At 38.2% G+C, this 18,923-nt stretch overlaps 1 protein-coding gene across 1 annotated transcript in view; it reads right to left on the bottom strand.

Annotated features, from left to right (window-relative positions):
- Positions 1-18,923, bottom strand: part of LOC110681571 — a 263,128-nt gene that overhangs the window by 171,945 nt on the left and 72,260 nt on the right. The window lies entirely within an intron of this gene.

Raw genomic sequence — 18,923 nt, 5'->3', positions numbered from 1 at the left:
GGGTAAACTGTTAGGCAAAAATAGATTTTTTTTCATCAGTCTTCGTCGTCGTCGACACGGACGTAAACATTTATGCGGCTCAGAATTGCGATATCAACTTTTCTCGGCTGCATAAGCGACGCAATTCACACTCTATTTAGCGTACCCTCCCCCTAAATTAGCCATCGAAATTATGCACCGACGGCTATTGATTACGTCTGGTAACTAATGAATGCATTTTCCGAGCTCTTGCGCACAGACAAATTTAGGAGGGGGCGGTAACACAGTACACCGAGCGAAATTGGTTCGCACAAAACCATTAGTTTTCCCAACCGATTGCTGCCGTAGCAAGCAATCACACCAGCTAATATCGTTTTACAAAATATGTGCTTTGCTCGTACGGATTTCGATGTAGGGGAAGACGGGGTAAGACATTCTGAACCCTACTAGGTCTCTATTCGTCTCTGATAATACTGGATAGGTCAAAGAAACTTCGTTAGAATATAAGAAATCTATTCCAAGGCTTTTTTCAACTTTTATATGAAGAGGAATCACTGTGCGTCGGGCTTACCCCGTGTTCTTCTAAGTAATCGCACATGCTTAGAGAGCTGATCGCGCGCGTCCACAAATTCAGTTCATCGTCGTCGATCGCAAGCGGCATCCATCCCAGGCATCGATCGCGAGGTCGTAATCGCGGAAACTGGATTTATGTTTCAGGCACATCTCAGGCTCTCCGTGAATGAACACAAATGGATGCTGCGCCGAGCGTCGATCCGTCGAGGGGCGGAGAACGGAGGTGGAATCGTAGATTGGGTGTTTCATAACGATCGGATCGTGTGCTCGGAGTGCTGCGCTTTTCGATGCCGCCAGTCGAACGATGGTCAGTCAGTAAGGAGCGCTTGAGATCGATAACGAACGGCTAAATCTGGTTCGGTCACTTATCAACTGCCTGCGATGCACAGAGCCGTAAAAAACGGAGGCGGCCATGTTGGGCAATTATTTCATCGATCACAGCGTGCCATGCGGGTTGTAATCGCAGACACAGACCGGTGACAGCCAATTTCGTTTTGACAGGTGAAAAGTTGTCCCGGAAAATGGGGAGGAAAAAATTGTCAACGGTAGCGGCACACGGTATGCTGTCGCTAATCTGAACATTGACTTGATTGACACCACAAGTCTTGATGATTCCTATGGACGTAGCCAGGATTTCTATTATGGGTCTTGGGATTACGAACGATAAAAAAGACATTATTCACCACTTCATAATAAGAAAATCATATTAGACACTATAAAGCTTACTGTACGACTCAAGTAATCGAATGGTAATAATCAATCAAATAAAAAGTTCCAAATCAGCATCAGAAATGCATAAATGCATTGTAATAGCACTGAAACAGAGTCCTAAAGCCGTGTTCCAATTTTAGTACCAAACTCTTAAGGTTATGCTAAAAGCACATATTCACTCAATTTTTAAATGTTTTTAATTGAACAAAGTCTAAGAAACATCTTTTTACTGTTTTCCAGATGTCCCCTTGGTTTAAACTCAAATCTTAAGTGTATTTTGTTTTCCGTGTCCCTTCCGAAATGTCAGATAGGTGCAACCCCAGTGTAAAAATAAAACCCCTGTGGCATTTTTGTCGACAAAGTGAACGTCAAACATGATCAAAAGTGTCATGGTACATATTTGTACTCATTTTTTAAACTATTTTTTTAATATGATGTAGCCGTTATTTGAGCGGTAAAAATTGCTAAAGTAATTGTAAGAACATGCTCTTTCGTGTTAGAAAATAAAAACAGGATTTCATTAAAAATGTTAGGACCCTATTGCAGACACGCCCAATGACAGCATTTTCACCCCTTAGGAACCCTAGTACTGCCGCTCCATTTTAGTTACACTGCGGAACACGTTTTTGTATCAAGCATCAAAATACCGCTATTTACTTAATTAAGGTAAAGATGAATCGAAACCAAACCTCAAATTTTCAAGAGCACGAATCATTTGAGCTGAAAACTTAATCGATTGGTCACCACCAGCAAGTGACCAATCGATTAAGTTTTCAGCTTCAACAAATGTTCGGCTCTCCAGATTCGTGCTCTTGAAAATTTGATGTTTGGCTTCGATTCATCTTTACCTTAAGGGCTGCTGAGTCCATCAAAAATATCAAAAATCTCATAGCACGTCTAGTTTTTGAGATATTGGCTGTCGAAAAAGCAAAATTTGACTATTTCAGTCAACTTTCATGCAAGTTTACCAGCTTGTATGGAAATTTATTTGCATAATTTGCAACAGAATTCAAACTTCATGTGTAAAATAATACTTTTCAAGTTAGTTCAGAATACTCTCGATGCTCAATAGTAGTTTACGCAACAAGGTACAGAATGAAGATTCTTACATCACGAGTCGTACGTTTAACCAACGAGGCTTGCCAAGTTGGATATCTACGACGAGCGCTGTGAAAATCGAGTTCTGCTCCGAGTTGCGTACAACATGAAATAGCCAGCTGAAGATTCCAGATCTACAATAGGAGCGGAAATTATTCCTCAGCTCTCCAGTACAGTTTCGAAGTTCCAACATTTGCGCCCACTGCCTTGACTGAAAACTTATTAACTGCGTTGTTATTGTTTACCAAAATAAATAGGAAGACAATTTCCCAAAGAAATATACTCATTTGAAATAATAAAACAAAAATGGTTCATTCAATAACAGGAGAACAACTTATTAAACTCTCTTGAACTCATTTTGTTCTAATAATGATAATTACACATATCCTAAGAACAAAATTCATAGACCTCTCCGTTTTTCTAAGAATGATAGTTATATAAATTGCATATGCTTCATTACGTTACTGAAAAGCGTAGCGTAATAAACCATTACTGAACTTAAATGAGTTGCGTAATGAGTCATCACCAAACGCTTTTCAATTGTGTAATAGACTCATAGGACAATGCGGGATTAGATTAGAAATTGCAAAAAATGTTGTACGTAACTCGTTGCAGAACTCGATTACGACTCGTGTTGCAGAACTCGAAACGACTCGTGCTGTAAAAATCATCATTCTGCAACTTGTTCCGTAAGCTATTAGTATGCAACTCGTTGCAAAATGATGATTTTTTCAGCACTCGGCAAGCCTCGTCGGAAAAATGTACGACTCGTGCTGAAAAAGTCATCATTTGTCAACTTGTTGCATAAATAACTATTACTGCATAAAACGAGTCTTAGATATTTATCTCTCAAAACAGAATTGAACAGAGCTACTATCACACACTCTTAAGAGTGTCGTAAAGTAGCACAGTTGCTCTTGGTAAGAAAAGTAGCCCTTTAAATTGTTCGTTTTTCTTGATGAAATGAGGGATAATTTGCAATGATATCGTAAAGTTCTAATGAAATTATAAGTTTTCGTCGAAATCATGATATTTTGTAAAACAGAATGACCCACTCGTGTTTTGAAGTTGGTACACATAACAGAGCATATTTATTTTGTGTACCGTAAATTCTTCTTCATAAATGTAGTAACTGCAATATGATTCACAGTCAAGTTAAATTACAATCAACTAATAATTTTGATCAATGTTTCAGTTTAATCTTTTCTTTGTTTTAGTTAATAAGAGTTCATAACGAAAGCTGAACGTAGAAGGTCATCAAATTTCCCTCAACTACCTTCAGGCTTCCGCCTCAAAAATTTCCATCCTACAGAAGTCTCGAATAAAAGTTCAATTAGTCCCAATCTTAATCTCCCATTAGGTAAGTGCCTACATATTTTCGACGACCACCATTCCTTCGATAGCTGCTGAAATTCCTCGCCACGAAAGCCTCCGCCTGAATCAAAACAATGACTCCGCAGAAGTGGCCGCCATCACTTCTCAAACAATGACAGAAAACAAAAGTGAAAGACCTCCTCTCGGCTTCCATTGCCACGAAGCTAAAGCCCACGAACCCCTCTCAGCGTCTCTGAGCTAAGCCTAAACAGAAGGAGCAGATGCAGCAGCAGGGGGAACCAACTGCCGCCCTGCCTTCGTTCCACTGCCATTCTCTACTGAAAACAGTAGTGTCCCTCAGACCGGTGTATATCTCTCTTCTATCCCTCGCCACAGTACCTCTCAATTACCAATAAGTTGGCACCGTAAAACGGGATATCTTCGATACTAGGGTGACTTAACGAAATTAAAAAAATTCTGTTAATAGCGGTATTTTGATGCTTGGGGCAAAACATTGTTGCGCAGTTTAATCAGAATACATAAATAATTGAACATTCTTTAAAACAAAAATATCAAAGTTACCCCATTTCACGGGACGAAAGATGACGGCGGGTACTACTGTAGGACCGGATGGTGGATTTCAAGGCATCTTGGGTCGAAAGGAAAAATTTCACTTTCGTTCGATCATCGCCTGCTTCTGTCCGCGGCGGCTATTCCCCTCTGCTACACCTCGCTCCTCAATTTGACTATTTGGGTTCGATTTGTCCGCATGGTCGTCAGAGACCAAAGACCGCGGTCCAAGTGCCTTCGTAATAGCCGCCGCCACATCGTTGTCCGTGTGTTTGCGTAGATCCAATAGCATCTGCGAGAAATTCGATTTGGAGGAAAATAGCTGGAAGGCAGAGGCCAACGATTTGGTAGCGTGGTGTTGAATATTTATATGTTTTTGGCGAGTTCCGTCAGCTTGAATTAGATTCCAATGCAAAATCGATTGCAACTGGATTTGAATCTGTAATTCGAAGTGCATGCCTGAGTTGCGCAATCCACAGATAGCATCTCTGATTTCATAAAATTGAAATTTTCAATTAGAAGGCCTCCCTTAGCCGAGTGGTTAGAGTCCGCAGCTACAAAGCACAGCCATGTTGAAGGTGTCTGGTTCAATTCCCGCCGGTCGGTCCAGGATCTTTTCGTAATGGAAATTTCCTTGACTTCCCTGAGCATAGAGTATACTAGTACCTGCCACACGATATACGAATGCGAAAATGGCAACATTGGCAAAGAATGCTCTCAGTTGATAAGTGTGGAAGTGCTCATAAGAACACAAAGCTGAGAAGCAGGCTTTGTCCCAGTGAAGACGTAATGCTAAAAAGAGGAAGAGTGGGCGTTGTCGGAAGGAGGAGGGGGGATATTGCTTCCTAGCCGACAAAAAACAGATCAAAGTGAACTGATTGGTAAAGAAAGTTAACCATTTGTTGCAATTTTTATATAAAAATGCATAATGGTAAAATTTCTTGGTGTTCGGAAATTTCTAAATGACAACGGTTTTGAGTTGAGTATACCAAAAATCTCAACAGTTTCCAAGCTTTCCACTTGTAGTTTTAGATGACTTTTTCGTTCAACAGAAAATATTGTAATTCGTAGAAGATTGGCTTGTTTTTCTTGTTCCCATACAATTTGTATGGAGTGAAAGTTTACTGAAAAAACTTCTAAGTCGATTTTCTCAATACCAGGTTTTTGTCAATTAAACGCCTTTGCTTCTAACCTCCTCAAATATTTTTTTCTGGCATTCTCTGCAGCAAGTTGATAGGCATTTATGTATAGATATGAATGAATATATCTAGAAATTTGTCGGTAACTTGCTCAGTAGTATTAGACCCCTGTACTGTGTCACAGGGTCGGCATGTTACTGGATAATCGGATAAGCTTCGAGAACAAAGTATGAAAACAGGGAAATTTCACATTCTTAACAGGTCGAACTTTTTGTGTGGTGTGTAAGTGAGATTTTTGGAATTTCTGTACTCATTGCTGCAGCTGCCATTACTACTTTTCTACCGCGTTGGCCCACACTGCTGCTTCTGCCAGAGGTCCTCGAGCTTCTAGCAGGCGAAGCTGGCTAGGGCTCTGCGGACATGCGTCTTCTTTCGTTGACGTGGCCTAGGACACCGGAATGATCATGCCGAAATGGGGCCCTCCTTTACTCTTTTTGTCCTGGGTGCATATTACCCCGGACACCCCTACTCAAAGATTTATCACACCGATTTCTGCAGAAATTTCTCGAAAGTTTGCCACATGTTTCTGAAGTTCTCTTGAAGAGTTCTTAGTAAGTTTTACAAAGAATTTACTACAGAGATGCACTACAGAGTTCAAGGATTTGTTTTTGCAAAACTCATGGGATACATTATAATTTGACACAGAGAAGGAAATTTCAAAAAATATTTTTCCTGGAAACACTTATGATTTTGCAAGAAAAATATTTGATAGCAGACTCAGAGTATTTTGGTCTTCAAATGCTCGCAAGTTGTTGTAGGAATATCTGGATCATTTCTAAAAGCACAAACAAACATTTCAACAGAAACCACGTGGGCATACATCCATGTGTAGTATCATTTCAGTATTCTTCAATCGCGTAGGCTGCGACATATGTAGTAGTATCTACGAATGTCACAAATTTTCTAGTTCACATCATACAGACCTATATTCCCTATTGGAGGACAGAACATGTAAGACGGGGGCGTACAGTAGCAGGTTTTTCTGCCACTTCCAGGAATGCTGGACGATCCGTTCCTAAACCAGAAGTGGAAGATCGGACAATCGTTAGAAAATGCAGTTCGCCGAAAATGGATTTTTCTCGGTATCCATGGAAGATACCATGCTTCGGAAGTAAAGCGCATTAAAAAGCATCCGGATGCGAATCGAATGCACCACTTCCGAAGTTCATTATCTCGCATAGATTCTGAAAAAAATCCAACTTCGGCGAGAAACCGATTCTAACTTTTTATCGCGCCGACAATATCACCAGTCTTGCATCTGGATTGCACATCAGATATAGAATCAGATACTAAGGCAAAATATGCTGGGATGTTGGACTGACGCCTTCCAAAAAGTACTGAAAAGTGCTACTTTTCAGCACCGAAACCAGTGCTGAAAAGTAGCACTTTTCAGCATTGTTTTTTAGTAGGAAAAGTACGCCATTATGTTGTGCATTTCATCAATGAAAAGTTGATAGATTTGCAACGGAATAGCAAAAATGCCTTTTTGCATCATCGGTTCGCCATTTTGACTCTAGCCTTACTTTTGAGAAGGGCTTAAAAAAAATTCCTTAATAATTTTCAAAAAAAAATAACTTAGAAACGGTTTGTCCGATCAGTTTGGTGTCTTCCACAAAGTTTTATGTTATTGTTGGGACTATCTGGAAAAAACATACACTGTAAAAAAATGTTGTAATTTTTTATATATCGAAAATAAAGCTTTAAAATCAATTTTCTCAAAAATCGCATTTTTTGTTTTTTTTATGTGTTAAAGTAGACAGAAAATGAAGTCTTTTGCACAGTGGGTCAAGATGGAGAAATCATGGACAAAAAAGTTATGATTTAAAAAATAGGTGAACTTTTTAAATGTTTTTCATCTCGATTTTATGAAAGTACGCAAAATTTACAACAAAAAAGGTATACGGGAAAATCAGGCTAACTTTTACCGTTTTAAAGATACAGCAAATTTAATACAAAATTATGAAATAATTTTCAATTTTCGGTCATTTTCAAATGTTTTTCGAGGCTCATAAGCCTAGAAATTTGTATCGTAAAAATAAATTTATTTATTTTTTTAACGAAACACAACTTCAACATTCAACATTGTGATATTTTGATATGTAATTATCAAGAAAATATGGAACAAAATGTTAAAAGTTAAAAAATAACGAAATAACGAATATAAAGCAATCAATACGTGAAATGCATTTATATCGATTTAAGATAATGAAATATTTCCATTCGAAAACAAAAGCTTTATGAGTAGAGGAGTAACGTGCCCACCCAAGTAACACCGAAAACATAAATCCTAATTCAAAACTATACAGTTTGTCCTACAAAAGTTGCTAGAATGTTTTGAAAACATGTTATGTCTCACGCAAGTCGTTATTTTGATTTGTTATATATTTATTATTTTTTTTATTTTAACTAAAATTTAGGAAGAGGGAAAATCCCCTTTGAGTGATATCAAAAAAGAAATCTTTATTTTGATTTGTTAAACTTCTCTCAATATTGAACATAAATGAAGATGTTCTACTAAGGCTTATGATTTGTTTTGCAATACAAATCTACCATTTTGCTGGAAATGTTCCAATTATGTTTACTATGTTTCAACCACATTATGTTCTATAGCCGTCTTCTCGTGTTCATCAGAACATATGTTTGGTTATATGTCATGTTTTGGTTGTTTTAGACTTGTACGACAAATCAACAGATTCAGTATGTCAAATTCATGTTACATTTATGTGATAATACATAATCTTTTCAAACATGTTCTGAATAAACAAGAGATGTTTATTTTCAGTCAAAAATAAGTTATTCTAGTAGTCTTTAAAACAAATGCAACAAAAATGACATTTAATACTTTTGAAAGCATGGCATGATACAGTGCCGGTCAAGAAATTCGCCATATTATATTCGCTCAATATTTTTAATGGAATGTTTTGAGAAAACTAAAGTATGCTTTATATACCGATCTATCAATTTCTACAGATGAATATGGTGTGGCGATTGTATGCCAATGTTTAGTAAAAAAAAGATTCAACGAACTAATCCACAATTATGTTCGTGCAGAGTTTGCGCGTTTTAGTGAAAAAAGTATGAAGTCACGTGGTATATTTTTTGGGTTTACTCAAGATCTGAATAAAATTAATAACAATTCGTTAGATTCGAGAAACAATTTCCATGCATTAAAAATATTTCCCCACTAAGTGGTTTTTAAAACCAGGGTTGGGAGAAAATCTGGAATTCACTCTACAGTAGCCAAAAAAAAGCCAATCACAGTCAGCGAAGCCAGTGAAACTCACGCACATCGCTGCTGTAGGCAAAAAGCCTTGAAAATTGCAAAACACGCGTTGCTAAGGGCAACCCAAAATTACTGTAGAAAAATGTTCTATTTCCCGCTGCATTTCCCGCATTTAGAGCCTTCGATGACACTAATGATTTAGAAAATTCATGCACCCAACATAGGCTACTTGATGAGATTCACATTTTTGACTACTGTACTGGGAGAGCCACGTGATTTTCGCGAAAATTCAAGCCTACTACTATTACCATTCCCAGCACTGATTAAAACTTTTCATGGGGAGTGTTATGTCGATCAATGGTATTCTGCTTGGCATAATTTCAGAAGCGACAATTTTTCAAATAATATATGTGTTGTATTCACCTGTTCTATAATTATATGTATGTTGCCTTGCAGCAAAACCAAAAATGTTCTTGAAATTATATTTAACAAAAGCGTTATTCGTATTTTACCTTCACTTACTGCGAGTGCTTATCATATCGTTATACCTACTGATAAATATTGATTCCACAACTTATATTTGTGCAGTCATAGTCTAGCGATTCATCAAACTTGTAAACTGCTGTAAATTTATAAACACCCTAGTTGTCCCGGAAAACTTTGCAAACAATAACAAATGATATAAGCAACGAAACTTTTGTCTTTTCCCAAAACACTCGTGATGCAGTGTCTCGAAGGGATCATTTTTATTTTCTAATTATATATTGTATATTTACTAAATAGATGAGATTTTTGTTCTGAAATATTGAAAATAGTAATAATAGTTTAGTAAAATTGGTTTCGGTAGAAAACGATACTAATGAGTTAATTTGTTAAATGTGATGATCTCTACTTTCAAATATATACTTGGTTTGATGTCACAGAATGTACATCAAACGATTCATGAAGGCGAGCTGTTTTTTTTTTAAACAAAAGTGCATGTTCCACCATAACTTTTGAATCGCACATGAAACATAATAACAGCGATATTCCTGCTAATAAAAATGGAGGCTTGTCAATGTTTTCCTTTTTTCACTTTTCATTGTCGACTTTCCATTACACCTACGGTACCAAATGTTCTCAGCATTTTGTTGCCTTAATGGTTTGCTGAACAAATTATAATACATATTTATGTATACCTAAACTCAAATGATACACAATTTTAACAACGAAAATATGTTACACAAGCTCCACCTTCTGCGTTTTTACAGTCATATATAAGTATAGAAAGCAGTTTCATCGCCATGAAACAAAACATGTTTACTAGTCATATTGAAGTCATTATGATTTATATGAGACATGTTGTGTTACTTGGGCAGTTGTCTCACACAAATATACCTGATGTTTTCTTAAAGTACAGCACTTTGGTATATTTTTGTGGTCGGACAGAAACGTAATTAATAGTTGATTCAAATACCCATGTTGGTATAAAAAAGAGCTGATGCAGCAAAAACACAAGCAAATGATAAACAAGCAAGTGATAATCAAGTGAAAAGTAAAAGATAGCTTAGAACAATGAAGTATAAAATGAACACCATCAACAAAGGTTGTGTAAATGTGTTTTCAAAAAAGTGTTCAAAAAGTTACCGAAATCTCACGGAAAGTAATATTGCCAAATTAGTTGAACTAGGATTTGCAGATGAAAATCAGCTTAATAAACAATTTAAAATTTGCGATTCGTGTCGTTTACAATTGGCCAAAAGAACAGCATTATCAAGCAGTGATGACTTATCAAGTAGTGAAGAGGAAGATGTTTGCATGGAAGAGGATACAATAGAAGCATCAGCATCAGCAAATTTAATACAGTCAACGGATTCCAATATGAATATTCCTAGTCAGTAGTCATTGGAAGCAACGTCAGCAACTTCAATAGAATCAACGAACTCCAACTTGAATGTTTCTAGTAAGGAGACATTAGAAGCAACGTCAGAAATATCGATTGAGACAACGGATTCCAAAAAGTGAATATCGATATTTTCAATGAGTCAATATCAAGTATACTCGTAGCGCCGATCGATAGGACAAAAATTAGTTGTGAATTTTCAGTAAATTTAATTTTAAAATCGCTGTATCTCGGAAACGGTAGCAATTAGCAAAATTTTCTCATATACCTTTTTTGTTGCAAATTTTGCGTAAATATAGTCGAAGAGCATTCAAAAAGTTTGTTTAGACCATATTGAAACATCAACCTTTTTAAAAAAAATCATAACTTTTTTGTCCATGATTTCAGATTTCAACAATAACCTAAAACTTTGCGGAAGACACCAAACTGATCAGACGAATAGTTTCTGAGTTTTAGCTTTTTGAAAATGGTTAAGGCTTTTTTTCTTAGGCCCTTCTCAAAAGTAACGCTAGGGTAAAAATGGCGAATAATTGACAGAGTTTCCAATTCTACTCCACAATCAATCTATTCTAAATCTTTTGCAATGTGAAATTTCATCAAGTCAATCGCAGTCTCGATTTGTTCACGTTTCATCGACTGTCAATCTAGTGAACAGAATTTGCGAAATTATTCCACTTTTAAGCACCATAAATCAGCATCAATCACGGCACAATAATGGTCAAAATACCTCACAACAACCCACGCGTGCGTTTGCAAATGTTTCCAATTTGAAATCCTCGTTCGAATTGGAATCAATTTGCTGGCGGAGCAATAGGCAAAATCTTCCCCCAATTTACCCCTCCGACTTGCATTCACATGTGCAAAATTTATTCCAATTCCACCATTTCTCACCCACACCAGCTGCCCATAAAGGCATAACTGTCCGATATGGGGGGAAAGAAGTCATTAAGAAAACAGCGCTCAAAGTTTGAAGTTTGTCTTCTCATACAAATGTTCATAATTTTCTAATTCATTTCTGCATGCTTTGTTTGTTTAGCCCCACCGCACAAATAACTAATTTTGCTTCTATTAATTATCAACATATAAAAATTTGAACCCCATTCATGTTTTGAAGTTGTAATTTTCGTTGAAAGTTCTTATAAGGACTTGAATGCCTTTATTTTTCATTATGGAACTACTCCACCTTCATATTTTTATCTAATATATTTTTCCACAACATTTTCAAACAAAATCTGTTTATTTTATAAACACAGTAAAAAAAATGGGACAGTTATGCTTTTATGGGCAGACCAGCAACGCGTCAAAACGCCTAACTTACCGCAGCCATACGAAGTGTTGCAGATTCGAATTTCCAATTAGTACCGGGTCTCATTTTCGAAACGCGCTATTGCTTGCCGGGAGCTAGAGCTGCATAAAGCAAGTATCCACCGAAACAGCAGCCCCTAATTGATATTAATGAAATTCCAAGCGGCACCCGAGGGGTCTGAACGAAAATAGCGATTTGTGAGTATGAGCAATTCAAAATCATCGCCGTTTCTTAGGTGAATTGAATTGAAAGGCGATCAAATCGAACTCTTCTTGCATTGCGCACGTTCGTGTGGCGTCATCCAGTTTGGAAATGGGTTTTGAATGTGCGATTTTTTCTGCGTTTAGGATCTGTGAAGCGGTAGTGGTGATTTAATCGGATGACGCTGGAATTAGAAGATTACCTGAATTGGCAATACTAATTTGGTTGAAATATAGAACAAATATGCATTTGTGTAACAAGTATTTCTTCAAGTAATTTTTACAGACCCTGCTTTCAGCTTAGTGTTCTATGAGCACTTCCACAGTTATCAACTGAGAGCTTTCATTGCTGAAGTTGCCATTTTTGCATTCGTTTATCGTGTGCTAGGTACGATAATACTCTATGCCCAGGGAAGTCAAGGAAATTTCCATTTCCAAAAGATCCTGGACCAATCGGGAATTGAACCCACCTTCAGCATATGACTTTGCTTTGTAGCCGCGGACTCTAACCACTCGGCCAAGGAAGGCGCCAACCACTAATCAAGTGCAATACTGTCGCCGAGTTCCAACTAGCGAAAGCAGACTGCGTGTGAAACTCAAGAAGCCTGATTGCAATTGAATAATCGCGGCTATTTACGTATCGGACCTAAAAGCGCCAAGAAAAAGCGATAATCGATCCACGCAATCACAGTGTGCTGACTTTCTTCGTGTGTTTTCACATGGCGGGTGAAATTGATTTCCTCCTCATCCCGTGCATACAGTTCTCCTTCTTCCACCAAGACCGCCAAGAGTGCAGTTTTAACCAACCGAATCACGTCTCGTCATCATCATCCATTGGTCGTCGTCATTTCATGGCGAGTTGGTTTTGGCAATGCGGCTTGAAGAAGCAGTTGCGGTACGATACGATCGTTGTAGGTTCCGTTCCGATGAGGAAATTTCACTAAACGATTCTTGGCGCGCATCACTGCTGCGACTTTGGTGCGCTGAACTGTACAGCGGGGCGACCAAACAACGATGGGCGCTGCCATGGGCATAAATAAGGAGGGGCAGAAGGGGTCTGACCACCCCCAAACTTGTAATTGCCCTGCCTAGAAATTTTTGAAACACATAGCAAACTTAGTGGCATCGAATAGAGGAAAAATGTAGTCCTAATTTGACTTTTGACGGCCATTTTAAATTTGGCCGTCATCTTGAATTTCGTCATAAAAACCGTTTCATCACCATTAGCGAGCGATTCGTTTTTAATTCTGAGGTCGCTATAAAAGCTGAGAAAAAATTGAGTAAGATAGGCTACGAAAATTAGGTTAGCAATGGTATTTATCCCATGAAATTAATGATTTTCTAAATCTTATTCTTCGATTTTGACGTATATACCGATTAAAACCAATGCAAACGTCATTTTTGTTCAAGTTTTCCAATCGTTGGTTCTTTCTTCGAGTCAAATAAGTATTATTTTGAGTGGTAAAACCTGGCGGCCATCTCGAATTTTGACACCATAGTTTTAAAGTAGTAGAATGAAGTTTCAACCTCGTTAGCACTCAACATGTTGAATTTTGAGGCTATTGGTGAAAACTGGTTACTTCCTCTGCTTATTTTTGCTGGTATTACGTCCTTGCTAAAACAGAGCCTGTTTCTCAGCTTAATTAGTTATAAAAGCAGTTTATTAAACAGGAATAGCATTCATTATTTCATTTAATTGGTCTTCATGTACAGTAAAAATTGCGAAAATCGTCATATCATGTGTTATGATAGTTTTTACATAGAAAATGTGAATGAAACATAAATATTATTCATTACTTGTATTGTTTAATCTATTTAGACTCTGTTTTTCGCTTTGGACATGAATTTTATCTGTTACTTTCACCTTACGAGAGAGGAATTGGAAGCATACCTTCAAATTTTATCATGCGGACGTCGAGTTCAATATCTGTGTGATGAAAGCTTCTAAAACATCAACGATGGCGTGAGATTCTTCACAGGCCTTGTCTTAAGCATACGCCCATATCAAATGATAGAATTGGTTTATACCTGGGTAACTGGAGACTTAAACTTATTTTCGAAAAAAAACGGTTCATTTTGGAGAGCTTTGATTGAACCTTCATATAAGTGTGACAAGCGGCTCCGTTTTGCTCAAAACCTATGAGCTAGTATTGATATAAGTTGTCTCTAACCAAAGGAACAATTTTTATCATCAAAAATCTGTTATAGGTCTCCGTATTTATTTTGAATTCCACTTTAACAAAAAAATAAAGGCATATCAAACCTATAAGATGCAAATGCCCTCAAAACTATGACCCTGGCAAAATATTTTATTGTGATCATGAAAAACACGTTCTCTAAGAACTCCTCCATCCTCTGGTACCAAACAAACTAAAATTTTTAACAATAAAGCGTGATTTTTTAAGATGGAAAGTTTTTCACCAGAGTATACGACAATCAGACACTGTTTCTAGCTTTGGACGGACAAAACCTTTGAACTTATTTGCTTTATTGCATTATTTAGGACAGTAAGAAAAATATGACAAAAATTGTCCTAGATAGTGAAGTTGTGTCAGAATATACTACAATAATAAGAAATTACATTCACTATCAAAAACAATGCAAATAACGCCTGTGGATCCTATATTCACGTTCGAACAATGTTCGCATTTTTATGGGCCATAGTGTATACCACAGACAAACAGACGTAAAACTTGAAAAGTTACACACTTATAACAAATACCATTTAAATGCATTGCCCAGTTGACACCATCATCATCCGGTGAGCATGCTGCACGAAACGCTGCAGATGACGATATAATATTAATAGTTTTTAGTTTATAATGAATGGAGTGCCTGAACTCGAAGATATGCCAAAGCATCATTCTGGTATCAAATAAGCAATGTAAAAGAAAATTCCTATTTAATAGCCTGTTTTTGTAACTACCCAAGTATAGTCGATTTAAGGCATGGCCAACAGGGCCAATTGGAACTATACACAGTAGAGTGAAGCAAATTTTAAAATTTTGGCTTTGCTTAAACGATTTTAATTGTATTAAATAGCAGTCTCCCAAAGTTTGAAGAGTGTCGGTAGAAATTTGACTGTACACACGCCATTTGCAGTTTATATTGAGATTACTATGGAAAACGTCAACCTTTTGTGTTCAGCCCTCTATCTCTTCGTCATATTGTTTTATGGGTAACTGTATAAACTCCTCTCATGTCAAATTTTTGCAGCTACAACTTTGTCGAAGGCCACATTTTGATTGGACGTCAGGAAAAACTGTTATTTATCATCATAAAGTGGGTTTGCCTTCAGTAAGCTTCACCAACTATTCGGCAGGCAACAGTGGTGCTCCTGGCGGGAAGAATAGATCAAAGTAATCCAGGCTACTACGTTCTACAGCAAATAAGCAGTGTTGCTCTGAAAGTAATTGTATGATCATCTCACCAGTGTTTAGACTTTGGAATCAAGAATAACAAATTATCCTTACGTCCCAACAAAATGTGGTCTTCGGCAAAGTTGTAGCTGGGAAGAATTTACATGGGAAGAGTGTTTTCACTTTTTTATATATTATTATGACGAGCAGATAGAGGACTGAACACAAAAGGTTTGACTTTTCCATAGTAATTTCCATATAAACTTCAAATGGCGAGTGCACCACCAAATTTCTTCTAAATCATTTCAAATTGTGGGAGAATGATTTTCATCATAATTGACACCGTTTAAGCATAGGAGAGCAAAAACTTTAAATATTGCATCAGTCTAATACACAGCCTATTCGTTCCTAGTATCTGAAGTGAGATTTACGGAACTGTTTTGATTAAAATGCAATTTGCTTTTGTTGAATAAACGTCATGACACTAAGTCGTTTATAAGCATTGATAGCCGTTACATAACCCTCTGTATGTGCCATAAATTCTTTTGTTCTTTTGACTTTTACTGTGCGTCTTTTGTTGGTTCTGTCTCGCTCTCTCTCACGGGCAACTTGAAAACAAGGTGCCCAGTAAAAGTCAAACGTTTTATAGCATGTATAGGGTCATACCGAATACCCCCGTTAGATTGACCACATTTAATCTGAACACTTTTCAATTTGTACCCCGCTTATTTGCACATCGTTCAGATTAAAAATGGTCCAAACGTCATTTAGCTCATGGAACGGAGTAAGATGGAATGGAACGCTGTGGAACGGAACGCAGAATCAAAACAAAACAGTTCACAGTGCGCATCGTACCTTCGTGCTGTGCGTACACGAAAAAGTGGGTTTTAAAACTGTCACTACACGTGGCAAGAATGGAAGAAAGGACGCTTCTCCGGAATGCGAAGTTTCTTCCAAGGGTGAAATGAATAATTATATCGAGATGAGCAATCAGTTCGATGCTCTAGACAAATTTTCCGAACACCAAATCGAAGCAGCCTCTAACCCAGGCTCTTTGATTCAAGTGAGGAAGCAAAGAGTGCCGCCTATCGTGGTCAGTTGTTCCGAATTTGGGGGATTTAGGCAGGAGATCTTGAACTCCATTAGGGGAATCAAGGTTTCCTTCCAAATCGCAAAGAAAGGAGACTGTCGCGTTTTGCCGGAAACTCTTAAAGATCGCGAACTTCTTCTCAGACATCTTGAAGAGAAGAAGCACAAATTTTTTACTTATGACGACAAAACTGAACGTTTGTTCAAAGTTGTCTTGAAAGGTCTCTCAAGTGACTATAAGTCACCTGAAGAGATCAAAAATGGAATAAATGATTTACTTGGATTTTCCCCAGTCAAAGTAATCATTATGAAAAAGAGAACCCAATCTGGCATTGTTCGGAAAGGGCTTTCTCAAGAATTTTATTTAGTTCACTTTAACAAAAAAGAACTAAATAATATTAAAGCTTTAGAAAAAGCTAAACTTATGTTCGATGTCCGTGTGACGTGGGAACATTTCCAGAAACCCGGAGGAAATTACCAGAACCCCACTCAGTGCCGTCGGTGCCAAAAGTGGGGTCATGGTACAAAAAATTATCGCATGGATGCTAAATGCATGATTTGCGGAGGTTCTTCTCACGCTAAGGACGACTGTCCTGTGAAAGAAGATACCAGAAAGTTTGAATGCGCCAATTGCAAGGGCCCTCACAAAGCTAACTTTTGGGAATGCATTTCACGCAAAAGAGTCGTTGAGGCTCGTGCCAGGCAGATGAAGGATAATATCCGTTACGATAACGGTCGTTTCCGGAATTTGCCTGGTAGAGTATCGAACAATGCTCATTTTTCAGTTAATGATCGCTTGATTAGGAATCATACCCACCAGGAAGATCATAATCATGCTCATTCACAAACAAATTTTAATCCGTCGGGTAGCCGTTCGAATCTTTCATTTCGAATGTATCTACCCACGGTAAATCCTTTGCCGATATCGTAGCAGGAAATTCGAACTCCTCCCCTGTTCGATCCATGGGTACCCATTCTACTTGTTTCAAATCAAATGGAAAAAACCCTACCGCCACAGGTAATTCCTACTCCGCTTCTTCGTCTACCGAAAATTCCAATGGGAAATCACATGACATGTCTGCCTCTGATTTTAATTTTCTAACTGAACAATTGAATCTAATGATTGATGCAATGTTCAAAGCCACCACAATGTTCAAACCCACCACAATCAACTCACCTGTAAAAAATCTGAACTGCTACGGCAAATGAAATGTAATATGTTGTTAACAACCAGAAACACGTTCAAATTAAAAATGAATCCCGATGCATTTGCATGAGGTACCGTACAAATTAATGGGGGTGTACGGTACTGCTTTTTGATACAGGGCTTACAAGCACTGTAACATAGAGTTATACACTCATATATGAAACTACAAATGAACTTTAACACTTCACTTTGTGAAGTGTTAAAGTTCATTTGTAGTTTTAAACATACTCTAATAATCCCTCCCAAAGTTTAATATAAAAAAGTGTAGCACTCATATATGACTAATATCAGAGCTTGAGTGTTACAATGCCTGAGAGCATTTTAAAATGTATTATGATGCTAGTTGGCCCTACACACCGCTCATATACCGCTTATAACAGAACTTAGTGGTTACCTGGGTAATTAAGCTGAGAAGCAGGCTCTGTGGCGCGGTAAATGGCTGGGCATGGCGTACCATTGGTACCTCGCGTACCTGCAGGAATAAAATAGACCCCTTTGTGCGGTCCTTAGCCTCTTGCCCAGCAACTCCTATCCCTACCTCCTCGTGGTACTGGCCGGGGTACGAGTAACCTTGGGGAAGATCGGGTAACCAACCCCCGGTGGGAACTTTGGTCGTATGCTGACAGGGAAGGGGGGGTTTGCTTTTGCAAACCTGGAGCGTCTGTACTCCACGTTAGGAGCGGCTCACAACAGCGTCTGTTCCCCATGTCAGGGGCGGCTGATCATCGTCCGAGTGCCAGAGAAGGACTCTAAGCTAAACTGCGCACTATGGCCCTCCGAACATTTAGGGGGAATGGTCCTCCGGAAATCTAGGGGGTTGGTGTCAGGCCCTGCGAGCCAGCCGTAAAAACACATTAGCACAGGAACGTCAACGAGAGAATACGGACCGGAACAATCGGCAAAGACCACAGCGACGAAAATGGACTAGCGATTGGAACTCGGTACGTGGAACTGCAAATCTCTCAACTTCATTGGAAGTACTCGCATACTCTCCGATGTACTGAAGACCCGCGGTTTCGACATCGTAGCGCTGCAGGAGGTGTGCTGGACAGGAGCGTTGGTGCGAACGTTTAGAGGTAATCATACCATCTACCAGAGCTGCGGCAACACACGCGAGCTGGGAACAGCTTTTATCCACTTATCCGCGAGCGGGAATGGCGTCTTGTGGGTGCTGCTTGATGGTGGGTGGGATTCAAAGTTTGACGTTTGTTGG

This window comes from Aedes aegypti, chromosome 1 (genome assembly GCF_002204515.2).
Source record: "Aedes aegypti strain LVP_AGWG chromosome 1, AaegL5.0 Primary Assembly, whole genome shotgun sequence".
Lineage (NCBI taxonomy): Eukaryota > Metazoa > Arthropoda > Insecta > Diptera > Culicidae > Aedes > Aedes aegypti.
The sequence above is the reverse complement of the archived record's forward strand: the minus strand, read 5'-3'. Positions and strand labels throughout refer to the sequence as shown.